A 7,500-nucleotide genomic window follows, 5' to 3' on the forward strand; every position below is an offset into this window, starting at 1 on the left:
TCTCAAAAAGTCTGCGTGCCCGTTATTATAAAAGCAGCCCCACCGGCCGCGGTGCCTTGCCCACAAACACACTTGGTGTCTGGGGTGATTCAGAGCCGCGCGGCTCGAAAGTGTCAACCTGTTTTAAAAGTCATCGCTATGCCGGCACAGGTGACTTTCAAGTTAAAGAGTTCTCTTTATTGGCTTTCAAAAAAATCTGCAAAGTGTCACAGAGATTTTGAGAAACTCTTTTTTTTCTTTATATTATTATAATATAATATAATGTGTATATGTTTTCGAAAAGCATCCACCAGCAATCCATGGTGAGCCTCTCTCTGCTGGCAAGCTCCTCCTGCCTGAGCCCGACGCTGTCGAGGCTCAACACGATTTCAGACTGACAAAGAGTTCGAAAATTGCCGCCTGATGTAGCTTTAAATGCTGACAGTGACTTCCGAGTGCTCTTGTAAAGGTCTCCGCTTTGAAATTGAGAGCCTTTTGCCAAGTGTCACTTTTTTCAGGCACTCTTAAAGTGCCACCTGGGCTGTCAGAGAAAGCTCTGAAAATCGTGTTCTCGAAAATCTCCGGGTACCCGACCAATCCCTAGGTGCCCGAATGACAAGTGTCAATTCGGCAGGACGGCCTCCCACCTCCGGCCGCAGATGCGTCACTAAATCCCCGCAACGGGGCTTTCTCATTTCGGCATAGGGGCTTCCGCGGCCAACTCATTAACCTGTGCTCGGACTTTTTGTGCCACAAGTGCAAGGGACCGTTTGCCGGCAGCTACTCGCACCCCCCCGCCCAGGGGGGAATCCTCTGACCGGAGATCCGAACGCCGGCCGAATCCATCCCCGTCGGACTTCCGAAGGGGTTCCCTCGACCGACTGACTTCCGAACTCCTTTCTGGGCTTAAACGGGTGGAATTCGGACCCTCTCGCAAGGGAGCCGAAGCCCGCCAGCCCCGGGAGGCCTCGGGGCCGCCGTTTTCAAGCCCGACCAAAAAACCCGAAAAATGGGGAAAAATGGGAAAAATTCCCACTCCCAAAAGGCTTAAAAGTCGGTTGGGCGGCAGCCCGGGTCGGTCTCTGCAGACCTGGAGGCGCTGGACACAAGTCTGGTAAACAGGCTAAGTCTCGACATGCCACCTCTTACTATCCTGCAGGTACCCCGCCAATCCCCCCGGAACCGGCTGGCAATTGCGAATCAGCGGGACGAATTTGAATTCGTGACCGACTTTCTGACACCGAATCGCCGCAAACGCGTTTCGATTTTTCGGCTTCGGTACCTCCCATCAGACTTTGACTGGCCATATCTCCGGACTCACGTGTCGCAGCCGGGACCTTCAGGCACCGTTCGACGCGTCTACCCCTGCCCCGTCGAATGGCGCCCCTCGCGGTGTGGTCCGATTTCCGCATTTTGGTCAGATTTGCCTCCAAAATTTTCAGATTGAGTTGACGAATGCCCCCTACGGGGTAACCTCTTGCCCTTTCGGACCTGGTCCCTGTGACTTAATTTCCGCCTTTTGCTCAATCGTTTCCCCATTTATAATTAATTTTAAAAATCGGGTTACTCAGTTCTGGTTTACCAGTTCCCTCTTCGGACTTAGTTTTTGGTTAATCATTTCCGGTTCACCAGTTCCCGTTTTGGACTTAGTCTCTGCGGGCCGTTTCTCATCTTTTGGTTCATCAGTTCCCCTCTTTTAATAATTTTTGGCTGCTTTCGTTTGATCATTTCCCTGCCTTCTGGGTAACTTTTCCACCTTAGGACTTCATCGCCGCACATTGTTTTCGACTTCTGGTTGATCATTTCACCCCTTTTAATCATTTTTGTAACTTTTGGTTAACCATTTCACCCAGCTTCTGGTTAACCATTTCCCTTTGGGACTTAGTCTGTGAGCATTCTTTTGGGATTCTGGTTAACCATTTGCCAATTTTTTAAAAAATGTTGCCACTTTTGTTTAATGCTTTCTGGTCAACCTTTCCCTCTTTCAGACTTCACCGCGGCACATTGCTTCAGCCTCCTGGTTAATCATTTCACCCCTTTTAATCATTTTTGCAACTTTTGGTTAACCATTTCCCCAAGCTTCTGGTTAACCATTTCCCCTTTGGGACTTGGTCTCTGAGCATTCTTTTGGGATTCTGGTTAACCATTTGCCACTTTTAAAAATGTTGCCGCTTTTGTTTAATGCTTTCCCTGCTTTCTGGTCAACCTTTTCCCCTTTAGGACTTCACCGCGGCACATTGCTTTAGCCTCCTGGTTAATCATTTCACCCCTTTTAATCATTTTTGCAACTTTTGGTTAACCATTTCCCCCAGCTTCTGGTTAACCATTTCCCTTTGGGACTTAGTCTCTGAGCATTCTTTTGGGATTCTGGTTAACCATTTGCCAATTATTTTAAAATGTTGCCACTTTTGTTTAATGCTTTCTGGTCAACCTTTCCCTCTTTCAGACTTCACCGCGGCACATTGCTTTAGCCTCCTGGTTAATCATTTCACCCCTTTTAATCATTTTTGCAACTTTTGGTTAACCATTTCCCCAGCTTCTGGTTAACCATTTCCCCTTTGGGACTTAGTCTCTGAGCATTCTTTTGGGATTCTGGTTAATCATTTGCCACTTTTTTAAAAATGTTGCCGCTTTTGTTTAATGCTTTCCCTGCTTTGTGGTCAACCTTTTCCCCTTTAGGACTTCACCGCGGCACATTGCTTCAGCCTCCTGGTTAATCATTTCACCCCTTTTAATCATTTTTGCAACTTTTGGTTAACCATTTCCCCCTGCTTCTGGTTAACCATTTCCCCTTTGGGACTTAGTCTCTGAGCATTCTTTTGGGATTCTGGTTAATCATTTGCCAATTTTTAAAAAATGTTGCCGCTTTTGTTTAATGCTTTCCCTGCTTTGTGGTCAACCTTTTCCCCTTTAGGACTTCACCGCGGCACATTGCTTCAGCCTCCTGGTTAATCATTTCACCCCTTTTAATCATTTTTGCAACTTTTGGTTAACCATTTCCCCAGCTTCTGGTTAACCATTTCCCCTTTGGGACTTAGTCTCTGAGCATTCTTTTGGGATTCTGGTTAACCATTTGCCACTTTTTAAAAAATGTTGCCGCTTTTGTTTAATCGTTTCCCTGCTTTCTGGTCAACCTTTTCCCCTTTCAGACTTCATCGCCGAGCATTGTTGTCGACTTCTGGTTAATCATTTTTCCCCTTTAAATCTTTTTTTGCCACTTTTGGTTAACCATTTCACCCAGCTTCTGGTTAACCATTTGCCCCATTATACTGAATTTTTCCGCTTTGGTTTAATCATTTCCCTGCTTTCTTGTCAACCTTTTACCCTTTAGGACTTCACCGCGGCACATTGCTTCAGCCTCCTGGTTAATCATTTCTCCCCTTTTAATCCTTTTTCCCACTTTTGGTTCACCAGTTCACCCAGCTTCTGGTTCACCATTTCCCCTTTGGGACTTAAGTCTCTGAGCATTCTTTTGGGATTCTGGTTAACCATTTGCCACTTTTTAAAAAATGTTGCCGCTTTTGTTTAATGCTTTCCCTGCTTTCTGGTCAACCTTTTCCCCTTTAGGACTTCACCGCGGCACATTGCTTTAGCCTCCTGGTTAATCATTTCACCCTTTTAATCCTTTTTCCCACTTTGGGTTGGACAGTTTCACCCAGCTACTGGTTAACCATTTCCCCTTTGGGACTTAAGTCTCTGAGCATTCTTTTGTGATTCTGGTTCACCATTTGTCCCTTTTTAAAAGATATTGCTGCTTTTGATTAAACCTTTCCCTGCTTTGCGGTCGACCTATTCCTCTTTCAGACTTCATCGCCGCACCTTGTTTTCGACATCTGGTTCAACATTTCTCCCCTTTTAATCCTTTTCCCACTTTTGGTTAAGCAGTTCACCCAGCTTCTGGTTCACCATTTGCCCCTTTTTACTGAATTTTTCTGCTTTTGTTTAATCATTTCCTGCTTTGCGGTCGACCTATTCCTCTTTCAGACTTCATCGCCGCGCATTGTTTTCGACATCTGGTTAAACATTTCTCCCCTTTTAATCCCTTTTTCCCACTTTTGGTAAGCAGTTCACCCAACTTCTGGTTAACCATTTGCCCCTTCTTACTGAATTTTTCCGCTTTTGTTTAATCATTTCCCTGCTTTATGGTCAACCTTTTCCCCTTTAGGACTTCGCCGCCGCACTTTGCTTTCGCCTTCTGGTTAATCATTTCACAACATTTTAATCCTTTTTCCCACTTTTGGTTAAACAGTTCACCCAGCTTCTGGTTAACCATTTGCCCCTTTGGGACTTAAGTCTCTGAGCATTCTTTTGGGATTCTGGTTCACCATTTGTCCCTTTTTAAAAGATATTGCTGCTTCTGTTTAATCCTTTCCCTGCTTTGCGGTCAACCTTTTCCTCTTTCAGACTTCATCGCCGCGCATTGTTTTCGACATCTGGTTCAACATTTCTCCCCTTTTAATCCTCTTTCCCACTTTTGGTTAAGCAGTTCACCCAACTTCTGGTTCACCACTTGCCCCTTTTTACTGAATTTTTCTGCTTTTGTTTAATCATTTCCCTGCTTTCCGGTCAACCTTTCCCTCTTTCAGACTTAATCGCCGCACATTGTTGTCGACTTCTGGTTGATCAGTTCACCCCTTTTTTATCCTTTTTCCCACTTTGGGTTAAGCAGTTCACCCAGCTACTGGTTAACCATTTCCCCTTTGGGACTTAAGTCTCTGAGCATTCTTTTGGGATTCTGGTAAACCATTTGTCCCTTTTTAAAAAATGCTGCTGCTTTTGTTTATGCTTGCCCTGCTTTGCGGTCGATCATTTCACCCCTTTTAATCCATTTTTGCCACTTTGGGTTAAACAGTTCACACAACTTCTGGTTCACCATTTCACATTTTGGAACTTTTATTCCCACCATTACTTTGGGCTTCTGGTTCATCATTTCACGCTGTTTTACAAATCTTTGCCGCTTCACTTTTAATCCACAAACCGGGCTCGCTTTCGGGTGTTGGGGGGGGGGGGGGGGGTAGCGGGTTTGGGCCGGGCACTCCACATCCCGGTGTGCGACCGGGTTCGTTCTGGTACGCTCGGTGCCCCTCGTCCTGCTCTTGCCGCGGAAGCAAACCAGACGACCGTCGGTCTCACGCCCGAGGGGAGAGGAGGCGGAAAGCGGTTTGCAGCCTTTCGCTGTACCTCCGGCGGGCAGCGCCGCACCTCCGAGTGCTCGGTACCGTTCGCTGCGCCTCGTCCGGCCGCACGCAGCGAGCCAAACCCGGAGGAAATCGGCCTGTGCCTTCTCGAGATATGGGCCTCCGGGTGGGACGGACAAAACCGGGGCCCCGAGCTCGCTTTCGGCGGCCCGGCACTCGACTTCCCGGTGTCCGAACGTGATCCTTCCGGTACCCTTCGGTGCCCCTTGCCCGACTCCAGCTCCCGTGCTGAAGCGGAGTCGGTCGGCCTGACGGCCGCCGAGTTAGCCAGCGGAAAGCGGTGCGCAGCCTTTCGCTTGCAGCTCCGGCGGGCAGCGCCGCACCTCCGGCTGCTCAGTGCCGTCCGCTGCTCCCCTTCCGGCTGCACGCAGCGAACCATACCCGGAGGAAATCGGCCTCGGCCTTCCGGAGATATGGGCCTGCGAGTGGGACCAATAAATCGGTGCACATTTCCGGCTCGGTTTCCGGCCTCGGCACTATCAGTTCACGCCGTCCGACCGACGTCGTTCTGGCACGGTTCCGTTGCTCCTTGATCCGGTCCAGCCACGGTAATCAGCCGAAGATGGTGGGGGGGGGACACATTGCCCGCCGAGTTAGCCGGAGGAAATCGGCCTCGGACTTCCTCAGATATCAGCCTCCGGGTGGGACAGACAAACCGGGACCCGAGCACGCTTTCGGCGGCCCCGCTGGTCGACTTCCCGGTGTGCGACCGGGTTCGTTCCGGTACCGTTCGCTGCCCCTCGTCCTGCTCTAGCCGCGGAGACAAACCCGACGACCGTCGGTCTCACGCCCGCGGAGGGAGGTGGCGGAAAGTGGTTTGCAGCCTTTCGCTGTACCTCCGGCGGCAGCGCCCGACCTCCGAGTGCTCGGTACCGTCCGCTGCGCCTGGTCCTGCCGCACACAACGAGCCATACCCGGTGGAAATCGGCCTGTGCCTTCCAGAGATATGGGCCTCCGGGTGGGACGGACAAACCGGGGCCCCGTGCTCGCTTTCGGCGGCCCGCTAGTCGACTTCCCGGTGTGCGACCGGGTTCCTTCCGGTACCGTTCGCTGCCCCTCGTCCTGCTCTAGCCGCGGAAACAAACCCGACGACCGTCGGTCTCACGCCCGCGGAGGGAGGCGGCGGAAAGTGGTTTGCAGCCTTTCGCTGTACCTCCGGCGGGCAGCGCCCGACCTCCGAGTGCTCGGTACCGTCCGCTGCGCCTGGTCCGGCCGCACGCAACGAGCCATACCCGGAGGAAATCGGCCTGTGCCTTCCGGAGATATGGGCCTCCGGGTGGGACGGACAAACCGGGGCCCCGAGCGGTGGCACCCTGCTCGCTTCGGCGGCCCGGCACTCGACTTCCCGGTGTGCGAACGTCATCGTTCCGGTACCCTTCGGTGCCCCTTGCCCCACTCTAGCTCCGGTGCTAAAGCGGAGTCGGTCGGTCTCACGGACGCCGAGTTAGCAGGCGGAAAGGGGTGCGCAGCCTTTCGCTGTCACTCCGGCGGGCAGCACCGCACCTCCGAGTGCTCGGTACCGAACGCTGCGCCTCCTCCTGCCGCACGCAACGAGCCATACCCGGAGGAAATCGGCCTCGGCGTTCCGGAGTTATCCGCCTCCGAGTGGGCCTGACCAAGCGGGGTGAACTGGAAATCATTAACCAACGTACTTCCATGTTTTCACCCGCAGAGGGCAGCACTCTCTTCTCCGTTTTAAACTGGGCCGACCCGGCTCCGTTTCGAGACCCGGCACTCGACTTCCCGGTGTGCGACCGGGTTCGTTCCGGTACCGTTCGCTGCCCCTCGTCCTGCTCTAGCCGCGGAACTAAACCCGACGACCGTCGGTCTCACGCCCGCGGAGGGAGCGGCGGAAAGTGGTTTGCAGCCTTTCGCTGTACCTCCGGCGGGCAGCGCCCGACCTCCGAGTGCTCGGTACCGTCCGCTGCGCCTGGTCCGGCCGCACACAAACGAGCCATACCCGGAGGAAATCGGCCTGTGCCTTCCGGAGATATGGGCCTCCGGGTGGGACGGACAAACGGGGCCCCGAGCGGTGGCACCCTGCTCGCTTTCGGCGGCCCGGCACTCGACTTCCCGGTGTGCGAACGTCATCGTTCCGGTACCCTTCGGTGCCCCTTGCCCCACTCTAGCTCCGGTGCTAAAGCGGAGTCGGTCGGTCTCACGGACGCCGAGTTAGCAGGCGGAAAGGGGTGCGCAGCCTTTCGCTGTCACTCCGGCGGGCAGCACCGCACCTCCGAGTGCTCGGTACCGAACGCTGCGCCTCCTCCTGCCGCACGCAACGAGCCATACCCGGAGGAAATCGGCCTCGGCGTTCCGGAGTTAT

This window comes from Heptranchias perlo, unplaced genomic scaffold (assembly GCF_035084215.1).
Source record: "Heptranchias perlo isolate sHepPer1 unplaced genomic scaffold, sHepPer1.hap1 HAP1_SCAFFOLD_1189, whole genome shotgun sequence".
Classification (NCBI taxonomy): Eukaryota; Metazoa; Chordata; class Chondrichthyes; order Hexanchiformes; family Hexanchidae; genus Heptranchias; species Heptranchias perlo.